Source organism: Ictidomys tridecemlineatus, chromosome 3, assembly GCF_052094955.1.
Source record: "Ictidomys tridecemlineatus isolate mIctTri1 chromosome 3, mIctTri1.hap1, whole genome shotgun sequence".
Lineage (NCBI taxonomy): Eukaryota > Metazoa > Chordata > Mammalia > Rodentia > Sciuridae > Ictidomys > Ictidomys tridecemlineatus.
Window position 1 is genome coordinate 3,045,477 of NC_135479.1, and position 12,253 is coordinate 3,057,729.

General features: G+C 57.1%; 1 protein-coding gene across 7 annotated transcripts in view; it reads left to right on the top strand.

Annotated features, from left to right (window-relative positions):
* Nucleotides 1–12,253, top strand: part of Rbfox3 (RNA binding fox-1 homolog 3) — a 380,462-nt gene that overhangs the window by 261,048 nt on the left and 107,161 nt on the right. For 5 of the 7 annotated variants that reach the window (XM_078041518.1, XM_078041524.1, XM_078041522.1 and 2 more), the window contains one exon: nt 3,216–3,255. The exons of the other annotated variants lie outside the window; for them this stretch is intronic. The gene's annotated coding sequence lies outside the window, so the exon portion shown is untranslated. The remainder of the gene's footprint in view (nt 1–3,215; nt 3,256–12,253) is intronic. 7 annotated transcript variants of the gene reach the window in all.

Below are 12,253 nucleotides of genomic sequence, written 5' to 3' on the forward strand. Positions count from 1 at the left end.
TTGGGTGGAGTTAAGATGGAAGGGAAGGTCTTGGGCGGCAGGATGCAGGGGACCCCAGGACCTTGTTCCAGCCTTGCTTGAGGGGTGATGTGGGGCAGGCCGTGAGCGGGTCTAGTCATGGGGGTACGGAAGGGTGGCCAAGAGCGAGAACACGGTTCAGGGTCTCTCTGGACGGGTAGCTCTGCTCACGCCCCCTGGGGCGAGCCCTGCCCTGGAAGCCGATCCCAGGTCCCACCTCCAGGCTGACCCCTTGCCAGGGGCTCCCCCCTTCAGTCACTCTTCCTGCAAACAGCCACTCTCTCCCGTCTGTGGCAGCCCCACTGGGGCTCTGGGGACAACGGGACCCCTGAGATCCGGCGCTGTGTGGGGGCGTTCTCAGTCCAGTGGGGAGGCAGACGAGAGACTGCAGGGTGGACAGGGTCATCCCTGCCAAAGGCAGAGCCGCTCCTGTGAATGGCTCCTGGCCCAGCCAGGCTCCCAGGGGGGAGTGGGCAGTCTGCCGCCCCCAGACTTCGCGGGGAGGCGGTTGACAGTGGTTGGGGCTTCACTGAGGGTGTGTCCGTGACTGCCCTTCACCGCTGACCTGGTGGGCTCTGCGCCTCCCTGCCCAGGCTCACTGAGGCGCCATCACTGCACTGGTCACCCCACTGAGCAGCTGAGGCAGTGCCTGCCAACCCCAAGATCTCCACTCCACGTCTGCGAGCCCCGGAGCATGCCCAGGTGGTCAGCAGGGAGGGGATGGACCCAGGGCCTCCCTCCTCCCCTCCCCCCAGATGGGGCAGGTGGGACGGGCGGGATGCAGAGAGGAAGCCAAGGAAGCCGCTGGGAAGGTGGGCACAGAGGCCTGGACCTGGGAAGAGCCAACCAAGCCCACCACACGCAGTTGGTCCATCTGGCTCAGGGTGGAAGGGGCAGCCCGGCCAGGGCAGAGGTGGTCTCTGAGGTGGCTGGTCCACCCCAGGTCAGCTTCCTCCCCAGGTGGCCAGGTGTTCCAGGTAGGCCCAGGAAAGAGCTTTATCATCCTGGAGCTTTGGTACCAGGACAGAGGATCCAGCCACTCTGGGGGAGCCACTGACCCTGAGACCTCACGACAGGGCCAGAGGCTTGGCTGGGCATCTGTCTGGCAGGCCCCCACGTGCCCTCTGGCTGTGCAGTGCTCCAAACACCAGGGCTCTTAGGAGGCTGAGACGGCTCCGGCCTCTAAGCCTCCCGAGGCCCGCCAGGCACCACCCTGCTCTCACACTCTGCACGGAGCAGATACTCTGCATGGTCCACGAAAACATTCACAGAGCCCAAGGGAGGTCAGGAGTGGCTCGGGGCAGGACGCAGAGGCTGGGGAGGTGGCAGAGGGCGCTTTGCCAAGCTGGTATGTGCTGATGTCACCCAGAGACTCTGACTTCGAGGACCAGAAGTTCCCTTGCACTTGGAGGACACCTGTGGACGGGGCCCGGAGCCTGGGGAAGAGTGGAAAGGCCTCCCCCATCACTCCTGCTCTCCACTGCCTGCAGCATTTCTCCCTGCCCAGACCCTGGCCTGGCTCTGTGTTTGCTCAGGGGCTGGATCAAATGGGACTCAGTTGTACCGATTTGGGAGGACAACTCACATCATGAAAGGAAACCAAGAAAAAAATCAACAAAGAATAACCCAATTCAACCAAGGGTAGCTGTTGGCTCCGTAGGCCGGCGTAAGCCGCTTATCCAACCGCCTCGTTCTGACGGGACTCCCGCGGGCGGTGCCTGCCAATAGCGCAGGCCCTGCTCACACTGTGAGCTGGGGTGGAAATGCCCAGAAGCTGCCTTGGCCACTCTACTGGGGAGGGAAAAGAGGCAGTGACTGGTCGCCCGGTGCCCAGTTCAAGGTCAGCTGCCCCTGGGCCCACGGCCCTCCCTGCTGTCGGGAGATTTGCAGAGACCCCAGTGGCAGGCCAGCCAGCTCCGTTTCCCAAGCTCATTGTTCTAATTCTCACTCCCCGTGGAGCGGGCAGAGAGGGCGCTTCTCCCCCCACCACCCGTGTGTGACGGACTGCCGTGGGGGGCAGGTGCCTCACCAACTTGAGCCTCAGCTTTTCCATCTGAAAAGTGGGGATGGCAGGGACAGTGCCTGCCCCTAAGGGCGGTCACAAGGGCTGGACAAGGCAGCGTCAAGTGCCTGGCATATAAAATGTGCAAAGAAAGTGGCCGCTGCCCCCTGCTCTGAGTGGCCGTGTGGATGGAGGTGACCACAGCGATTTTTCAGATCTGAAAAAGAGGCCCAGTCCAGCTGCCTTTCTGCCCCCGGGAGCTGTCCACTTGCTTTATCTCCTTTACGCTGGATTTCTAAAACGCAGGCTTGTTCACACACGGGCTGGGGGTGGAGACGTCGTGGCACCAGGGAGGAGTGACGGCGGCACAAGGGGGAGTGCACCGAGTACCACAGAAGTACACACTGAACATGGGGACAATAGGATCCTGTGTGTCTCACCACAGTAGAAAGGTGTGCAAGCTCCGTCCCGAGGAAATCATGAGCTATGACTTTAAAAATGAGGAAGATGTAGGTAAAGAGCAGAGCGCGCTGTGCACACACCTGCTGGCACACACACACTTTGTTTCGGGTCAAAGTGACGGGGCACAGGCAGGAGGCCCCCAGTCCCTGTGAATTTGCTCTGAGACACTTGTCACGCTCCACAGCCCGGCTCCCTCCATGATGGGGTGAACGGGGTCCTTCACCCCCAGTTGCTCCTGCAGATGGAAGCCACTGGAAGCTGCAGCTCATCCCAAACAAGACCATGCAGGAGAAGCGGTTTAGAATTCTCTACCTAGAACTAAAATCAACTGGCACGCCAGGGCCAACACGGGGACGCAGAGGGACAGCCCGCCCAGGGCCAAGTGCAGGGGAGCCAGGTGTGGCGGGAGAGACCCTCCTGAACCACCTGCAAAGTGTCTGTGGATGCTCTCAAGACCTACAGGGGCTGCCAGGGGGGCAGAGGGTGCTGTGGGTGGGGCCAAGGAAAGAATGAGAAATCGGAAGGGGCACCCAGAGGCCAGATGAGCCTGCGGGCCCCGGGTTTATCCCGTTGAGTGAACGGTGGGTGCCAGGCCAGGCTGGGAGTCAGAGGCAGCGGAGCCTCACGGGGGCTTCCTGGGAGGAGCTCACTTCCAGGCTGGCCCTGCCGAGAGCCCCCGCAGGGTGGCTACGTGATGGTGACTCTCTCTCCTTTCTCTCTTTTCTTTTCTTAGAGAGCCCAGAGTGCCTCGGGGAAAATTGGCTGGATAAAAGGTATAAAGACTTTCTCTTTCTTTCCCTGAATAGTTTTTGACAGATGTGAGCATGCTGAACAACTTGGGAGCTGCTGGTGATGAACGCCAGCCTTGTCTGGGGTTTCCCGTTTGCTGGGAGGGAAGGTTTGTGACATCTCCCTTCCTGCCCGCCAGGGGACGGGTCCTAACGGTGCTGGGGAGGAAAGCTGGGGGCAGAGGAGCCAAAGGGGAGGGATGAAGGGGCGAGGGGTTGGGTCTCAGGCGCCCCACCTGGCCTGAGGAGTGGCATTGACTTCCACCTGGTCCTGTCCCGCGCTCTCTTCCCGAGGACCCCTGGGTGGACTGACCTTCCCCAGGTCCTCAGCGCACAGTTACTCATCCCCGGGCAGCAAGGTCTTGGGACCCCAGGGCACTCCAGGGGTCTGGAGATCCCGACTCCCCTCCGTGGCCTGGTCTCCTCAGGTGCGCACTGTGGACGTCAGCTGGATGCTGCTCCCAGACGGGCAGCCATCCGTCCACCTGGGCATTCTTGGTTGTCCACCTGCGGTCATCTCCTGCGTGGGGACTCGCAGGGTTTTCTAGAGGGGATCATGAACACATGAGTGCAGGTTCCTCGGCCCCAGGCCGGCTTCCCCTTGAGCCCATGTCTTAGCTGGCGTCAGCGTGTGCTGCTGTACGGAGCCCCTGAGCTGGTGACTCAAGGTGAGCACAAACGCGCGGCTCACCGGGCTGGAGGCTGGAGCCCAAGATGGAGGCGCCAGGGCCTTGGAGCTGCGTCGGCTGTGGCGGAAAGCGAGAGGGCAGGAGGGGGCCGGACTCGCCCTTTTAAAGATGGCCATCCCACGCAGGAGGCCACAGCCCTCCTGGCCCCGTCAACTCTTAACGCTGTCAGGATGGGAAGTAGACCCCAGCACACGTTTAGAAAGGGACATTGGGACATAGCAGGTGGTGTGTGCAAGGGCAGCAGAGTGTTTTCTGGAAGTCACAGATGGACAGCAGACCCACTGGGGCTGGAGGACACACCGCTTGGTGATCTCTCGTGTGCTGGCATGGGCCCAAGCCTGCCCTTGGCTCAGAAGCGAGCTTTGACGCCTGGCGTGGAGGGTGACAGAGCAGGTAGCCTCTGTCCTGGACGCTGGTCCTCAGGGGCTCCACTGGCTGGCTTCAGGATGGGGGTGGAGAGCTTCAGCCCGGGAAGTCTTCTTTGTGTGGCCTTGGGTTTGCTACCAGGGGCAGTGGTGAGCGGTGCGTGTGGGTCAGTGAGAGATTTAGCTCTCTGTGGGGGTGGTGCAGGGCGTGACTGGTGTTGGCCTCACACTCACCTGATGTCCACCCTGCGAAAAGGGCACAGCCTGCCCCAGTGCCGTCTCGAAATTGCGCTTCTGTCCTCTGAAGGGCTCTGGGGTGAGTCCAGCAGGAGGAAGATGGGCCCTCCATGCTCTGAGGAATGACGTGATGACCGGCTGTTCTGCAGACTCAGGTTTCTGCACAAGTGTTTTAAACAGCTTGAATGCAGTGTGTGTGTGTGTGTACGGTCCAGGTGCAAGGAGTGTGCCACGCGGTGAGTTTGGATGTGCGTCTGTGCCAGGACACCGTCACCATGGAAGAGAGCGACGGCCGCCCGAGCCCCGGGCACTCCTTCCTCCTGGCTGCCCCGGCCCTTTCCCAGCTGGGCGCTGGCTCCTGGCGGCCGTCAGTGTTGTGCTTCTGGACTTTGCCATGAAGAGAGCTCTCTGCGTGGCTCTTTCTCCTTGGTTCTCCTGGTGTGAGACTTGCCTGCCGTGCGCATGCGCGGTCACCCCTGGCCCAGGCTGAGTGGTCACCCTCAGCCAGTCCCGGTGCCTTTGATGGACATCTGGGACCACCAGTTGGGGGCTGATACGCATGGAGCTTCCGTGCAGACTCGTGGGCAAGCCTCTGTGATGTCACACGTTGTCTTTTCTCTCGAGGACAGCGCCAGGAGTGAAATGGCCGGCTCCACAGCCCACCAGCCAGGCCCAACGACCTCACCAGGCTCCACGATGCCCATCTTTACATCTTGGCTGTCTTGCCGGACGTGTGGTGTGAGACCGCGTCCTCCTGGCTGACGGTGCCGAGAGTCCACGGGCACTTCCTGGCCTCCCCGCGTGTCCTCTGTTCAAACCTTGGCCTATTTTATTTGTGTGTGTGTGTGTGGTGCTGGGAATTGAACCCAGGGCCTTGTGCATGCGGGGCAAGCACTTTACCAACTGAGCTAGATCCCCGCTTGGCCTAGTTTTTAAAATCAGGTTTTCTGTTTTCTTATTGTTGAGGCTGGGGAATTATTTATAGATTCTGGATACGAATCCTTTATCTGATACATGCTTTGCAAATATTTTCTTCTAATTGGTTGGTCTTTTCGTTTCTCATAATGTTATCTTTTGAAAAGCAAAAGTTTTCAATTTGTTCATTTATCAATTTGTTCTCCATGGATCATATTTTGTTTGGGGGATTTTCTCGAGGGATTGAGCTCATGACTCACGTGTGCCAGGCACGTGCTCCACCACTGAGCCACATCCCCAGCACCCCACACATTTTGTATTTTGAGACAAGGCCTTGTTAAGCTGCTGTGGCTGGCCAAACTTGTGGTCCCCCTGACTGAGCCTCCCCGGTATCTGGGATTACTTGTGTGCCCTACTGTGACCAGCAGAATCATGCTTTTGATGCTGTATCAGAAATCTCAGCCTCGCCCAAAGTCTTGAAGATGTTTTCTCCAAGGTCTGCTCTAGATGCTCACATTCTAGGTTTGCATGCAGGTCTATGGCTTGAGTTAATTCGGGAGCCTGGTACAGAGTAACGGGCTGAAGTCTTTTCTGTGTACTCATGTGCAGGGGTTTCACTGTTGCTTGTGACAGGGACTATCCCATTGTCCTTGCAGCCTTGTAGAAAGTCAGTGGTCATATTCACGGGAGTCTGTTTGTGGAGTCCGTGTTCTACCTGTTAATCTTTCCTTCTTATCAAGTACCACTGCACTCTCATAATGACTAGCTATTGTGTCTTGAAATCAGGAAATGATCTTATTCTTTGTTCTTTCACAAAGTCACATTGGCTATTCTAGACTCCTTACAATACCACATGAATTTTAGAACTGGTATGTAAATTTAAGAAAAAAAAATTCCTGCAGGGATTTTGACCAGGTTTGCATTGAATCTGTAGATTACTTGAGAGATAATCGGCCTCTTAACACTATTGAGTTTTCTGACTCCGTGGATTCAGGACTTCTTTAATTCCTTCCATCATCTGGTGTCAGTTTCCAGTGTATGGGTTTTGCCTACCTCGTGTCAGATGCATCCCTAAGGATTTCCTATTTTGCGCAGTATTTTTCTGTGTCTGGTTGTTGGCTGCCGGTGCACGGAGATGAGCTAGACTTCTTGTATACTGATCTTGTATCCTGCAGCCTTGCCAACCTCACTCACCAGTTGCGGGAGGCTTCCGGTAGATTCGGTCACGTGTACAAAGTGAGTGACCACGTGGCCTGTGAATAAGACAGCCTTTTAGATCTGATGTCCTTTCTTTCTCTGGCCCTTTCTCTGGCTGGAGCCCCCAGTGTAGAATCGCAGGAGCCGGAGCATCATCCTGAGAGTGAAGCTTCTCATTATTATGGACAGTGTGAGCCTGATTTCTCCATCCCCGTCGACTCCTGGTTCCCCTTGCTAGTTTGCTGAGAGTCTTGCTGCTTTCCGTCAGGCGTGGATGCAGAATGTGGTCAAATGCTCCTCCTGGGCCTCTTGGGGTGATCATGGCCCTTTTTATCGTTAGCGTGTTAAGTTAGTGAATGGCATTGGCTGCTTTTCGTGTTTTAATCCAGAAGACATTAAGTTGAAGTCTGTCCACTTATCTTTTCCCATTTGTTCTTTTCCCCTCTTTTACTATTTTAAGATTGGTGCTTTATAGTACACACAGAGGCAGAAGACGCTGGGGTGGGTTCATACATGTGTGTGGCATACTTTGGTCAATTTCATCCCTCTCCATTCCTTCTTTATTTCCTTTTCCCCTTTCTTGCTCTTTTTAAGTTGGGTATAGTTTAGCTGTTCCGTCTTACCCCCGTCTTGACTTATTAGCTGTGGCTCTCAGCTCTGCTGCGATTTTGACAGTTGCCTCCGGGTTGACCGTGCGACTCTGAGTGACTGCAGCGAGCCTGCAGGGAGGAGACCCCTTCCCAGGGCGTACGCCCCTCCCAGCGGTGTCCCTCTGTCTCCCCTCCAGCCGTCACGCTGCCGTGACCATGCGATGTACCTACACGTTGTTCACTCCATAACAGAATGCTATTGTTTCACTTACATTTAAACCAGATAGATCTTAGAGATTCAAATGAAATGTCACACATTCAACTACAGAGTATGCATCTCCATCCACCTTCACTCCTTGGTGTCCGTCCGTGTCCCCGTCTGTGACCGTCGCCCTTCTACCTGAAGGGCCTTGCAAATCTACTAGTGATCGATTCCTTCAGCTTTTGCAAGTTTGAAAAAGTCTTCATTTCAGCTTTGTTTTGAAAGCTATTTTAGCTGGGGATAGAATTCGAGGCTGACAGCCCCTTTTCTCTCAGAACTTCAAAGGTGTCCTGCGGGGCCCCGGGGGTCTCATGGGGGCAGGGTGTGCCACTTTCTCATCTTTGTTCCTTGGTAGCCAGGGTGTCTTTTTTTCCTCTGTCTGCTTCTCAGATTTTCTCTTTATTGCTGATCTTCCGCAGTTAGATCATGGTTTGCTTAGCTGTCATTTCTCCACGCTTGGGCCTGTCAGCCTTCTTGGATTTGTGTTTGTGGTTTTCATCCATATTCCTTCAAAAATTGCTTCTGTCCTCCACCCTTTTCAGAGACCCTCAACTGCATGTTTATTAAGCTGCTTGAAATTGTTCTTTTCTACTGTTTTCTCTCTGTGTTTTATTGGGGCGGTCCCAGTTGTTGAAGCTTCAAGCTCATTCATCTTTCTCTGCAATGTTTAATCTGCCACTGATCCCGTCCAGTGTGTTTTTCAAATATTATAGTTTTTGCTTCCTCAAGTTCATTTTGGGTGTTTTTTTTTTAAGAAAGAGAGAGAGAATTTTTAATATTTATTTATTTTTTTAGTTCTCGGCGGACATAACATCTTTGTTGGTATGTGGTGTTGAGGATTGAACCCGGGCCGCACGCATGCCAGGCGAGCGCGCTACCGCTTGAGCCACATCCCCAATCCCATTTTGGGTGTTTTTTAAAATCTTCCATGGCTACCTGACTCTATGGTAAATATTTTAGTCACTTCATCTGATAAACCTAACATCTGTGTCATTTCTGCGCCAATTTCAAATGACTGCTTTTTCTCTCCCTCTGGGCTCCGCTTTCCTGCCTGTTGGCATCTTGGGCTGGATGCTGGGTGCGGGATGTTTAGGTTTCTCCTGGGGTGCTGGGCACTTTGTGTTGAGCCTTGCTCTGGGATGCAGCTGAGTTACCTGGGAATGGTTTGACCCTTGCGGTCCTTGCTTTAGAGACTGTTAGGCAGGCCCTGAGCCGTGTCCATTCCAAGTCTGGTTTTCCTACTGCCATGGGGACATTCCATGTTCAACTTGGGGCCTGTGAACTGAGGTGTGGTCCAGCTCCAGCCTGCCTGTCCCTAGCCCCATGTGGGTGCTGAGGCTGTGGCCCCCAGTCCTTCCAGGTGGTGCTCACCTTGGCCTTGGGTAGTGCCCTGCAGTGCTGGGGAGTCCTCAACTGGGTGCTTGGTGGGACCCCCTGTGGATCCCTAGGGCTCCCCCTCTGTCCAGCTGCCTCCTCCCCAGGGCTCCTTGCACTCCAGCCACCTTGGTCTCCGCCTCCGTCCAGCCTCCTCAACCCAGGCGTGACCTGCCACGGCCTCCGAGCTCTGGGGACCCGCCCCTCTTGCCTCATGTGGCCCCGAAGACCTCTCTGGTCCGTTGCTGTTGCTGCAGGTGGGAGAGTCCATGTCTGTTTCTCCACCTTGGCTGGAAGCTGACGCTTCTTCATGCTCGGATCCAGCTGTGCGCTACCTGCTGGGCCCGCTGCTGTGCGTGCAGAGTCAGGACCCACAGGCCATGCCTGCCCCTCGACCCGTCCCCCCAGGGAGGAAGGAGTGAGATGTGGGCAGAAGCTTGGCCTGGAGCACATGGGCCGGGGGGGGGCCAACGCCTTCATCTCCTTTGTCAGCTTTTTTGCTGCTGTAACTGAGAGACCGACCAGAACAATGTGGGAGAGGAGGAGGCTATTGGAGGGCTCACAGAGGTCTTAGTCCATTCCTGGGGCTTGAGATGAGGCAGGGCATCATGGCGGGAGAGTGTGGCAGAGGGAAGCAGCCCACATGGTGATCAGGAAGCAGAGAGCCAGAGACGCCACTTGTCAGATACAAATAGGTACCCCAGAGCCACACCCCAATGCCCGCCTCCCCCAGCCACACCCTGGCCGCCTCCAGTGACCACTCAGTCAATCCCATCAGGAGACGGGTTCACTGACTGGGTCGGGCACAGAGCTGGTCGGTGTCTTCCGGGGAGAGGGAGACAAAACCTCCAGGACTCAAACACCCAGCGGTGGGCGGGGGAGTCAGGAAGCCAGGAGGAGTGAGCCCAGAGCCCCAGCGACGCTGGCTGTCCACCCCTGAAGCCTGTCACCCTGTGTGCTGGCAGCACCCCCTGGCCCCAGTCAGCAGAGCTGAGGAGGACCCCTGGAGGCCAAGGCCCTGCAGTCTTCCAAACCCCAGGCCCTGCCCCCACCTTGGCCGAGCCAGGTGTGGCCTGAGCCCCACTCTTGATTCCACCTCAGGCCCAGCATGGCCAGTGTGCAGGGCTTGGACATGAGCTACTGAGGGCGACGCCTATGACCCCGTCGATCCCCACGACAGGCCCCTTCAGGAAGCAGGACAGCTGTGACCCACCCTGCAGATGAGGAAACTGAGACTTGGTACCAGTCAGCCATTCGCCCACAGCACTCTCTTATGGCCAAGGCGAGACCACAGCCTGGTCAGCCAGGTTCTCTCACTCTGAGCTGATGGTGGGTAAGAAAGTGTGCATTTCCTGGGTGGGTTTCTGAGTCCTGTCCCCTCCGTGCCCCTCTAGCATGAGATAGGGGACTCGACCTCCCCACCCTGTTCGTGCTCCGGGTCCCCTGGGAGGACACCGTGCTGTTGAGGCTGTTGGCCGTCCAGCTTCAGGGGGATGGATGCAAGGCTCCTGGCCACCGTGAGCTTCTTCAACGATGTGGGTGTCAGGAACCCTCTGCTATGTGTGCGCTCCTGTGTCTGGACTGGTCCTTCCAGGAGGCTGTCATGACGGAAAAGTGAGGAGCCAGACCCCAAAAGGCCACAAAGGGCCCCCCCAGACCCAGGTCCGATTCTGACTCCGCCAAAGCTGCCTATTCCACTCCTGAGATGCGATATGGGTGTGACTGGCTGGAAAGTCCGCTCCGAGCTCTTCAGTTCTGCATCACAGAACGCCAGGGGTCCCGGGAGGCTCCCTTGCCCTTCTGTCCGCAGGTCTCCAGATGGGGGTTTGTGCTGCCCGGAGAAGGAGCAGGACATGAAACATCTGAGGTGGGGTTGGAGGGCAACAGGAGGGAGAGTCTACCGTGTATCTGCGTGTTTCTGTGAAAGCATGAAAACCCAAGTCTGTGTTTTCCCCAGAGCATTAATTACAGTTGGAGAGGAGGCTTGCCCGGGCAGGCTCCGCCTGGGCAGAGCAATTTATCATCAGGTTTGGGCAGCGGGAGCGGGTCACGGTGCAGAGAGCAGGACACAGCTCTCTCTCAGACGCTGCCCGCCTGCCCCTGCTCCTGCTCCAGCGTGGACAGCGTAGCCCAGGGCATGTGCCCGCGGGAGGCAGAGGGGGAAGGCAGAGGAGAGAGGGCCGTGGGGCCCTGCAGAGGACTGGCCAGACCCACAGTGAGGAAGGGCCGTGAGTGGCTCAGGGGCAAGCTGGCCCCTCTCATGGAGGGAAGGGCAGGAGTCGTGAGCCCACCAGCCTGGGCACCCAGACCGGCTCCTTCTGGTCCTGCCTCAGGAGGTCGCCAGCCGACTCCGTCTCTGGGACCCACGGGGAAGGTCGGCAGGAAGGCAGGTGGCCATTCTGGTGACTACAGAGCAGCATTGCTCGCTCAGCACTGGGAAGTGGGGTCCCTCCCTGCCACCAAGACCCCTGCTCCTGCAGAACCCTCCTCTCCCCCACCCCCTCCTCCGCATTCCCGGATCCCTCCCAGCCCCCCCTGCTCTATGCTTTCCCTCCAACAGGAAATAGTTTTCCTATCTGCTGGTTCCTGAACTTCCCTCCCGGTAGAGGGCAGACCCACCGTCCACCCCGGTGAGGTTAGGGATTCGGGTCTGTTGGTCCGGGGCTGGTCCCCCAGAGCCAGGACTGTGCCCCATCTTGCTTGGTGGTCAACACATATTTGTGGACTGGCTGATAAAGCAGAAGGGACCCTGCCCCAGCACCCCGCCCCTGCAGCTGGGTTTGATCTGTCCCTGAGGCCCTGACCTCACCCCCCCCAGATGGACACGTCAGCTGCCCAGGAGTTCCAGGGCCAGGCGGTGCGCTCCACAAAACTGACAGGCATGTTAGAGGAGGGGGGCCTTTAGGACACACCCACCCTCTGAGGTGAGCGTTGGTGGGCATCAGCACAGAGGCAGGAGATGGGGAAGGCTGACCGGTGAACCCCCTGGGGCGCTGCACTTGACCTCTCTTAATGAAGGACCTCGTGATCCCGTGGTTCAGACCACGTGGGAGATCACGTTGGAGGGCTGTGTCCAAAGAGCACTGGCTGCTGAGGTCCCCGGTGGCGGGCCACGCGGCTCTGCTCTCCCTCTCCAGGTTCTGGTTCGCGCCAGGGATTGACGGGAAGGTTTCATAGGCGTCACGATTCGATTCTGGTTAAAGCCGAGAGGAAGAACTAATCGCTAGTGGCTAGGACCAGGGCTGAAATTTTAACTGAATTTAATAATAAATGTAAAATCTCACTAGTAGGCCCGAGAACGCTCTTAGGTGAGCACAGCAGGAAGAAGATTTAGGGACTTCTCTTGGTGGCAAG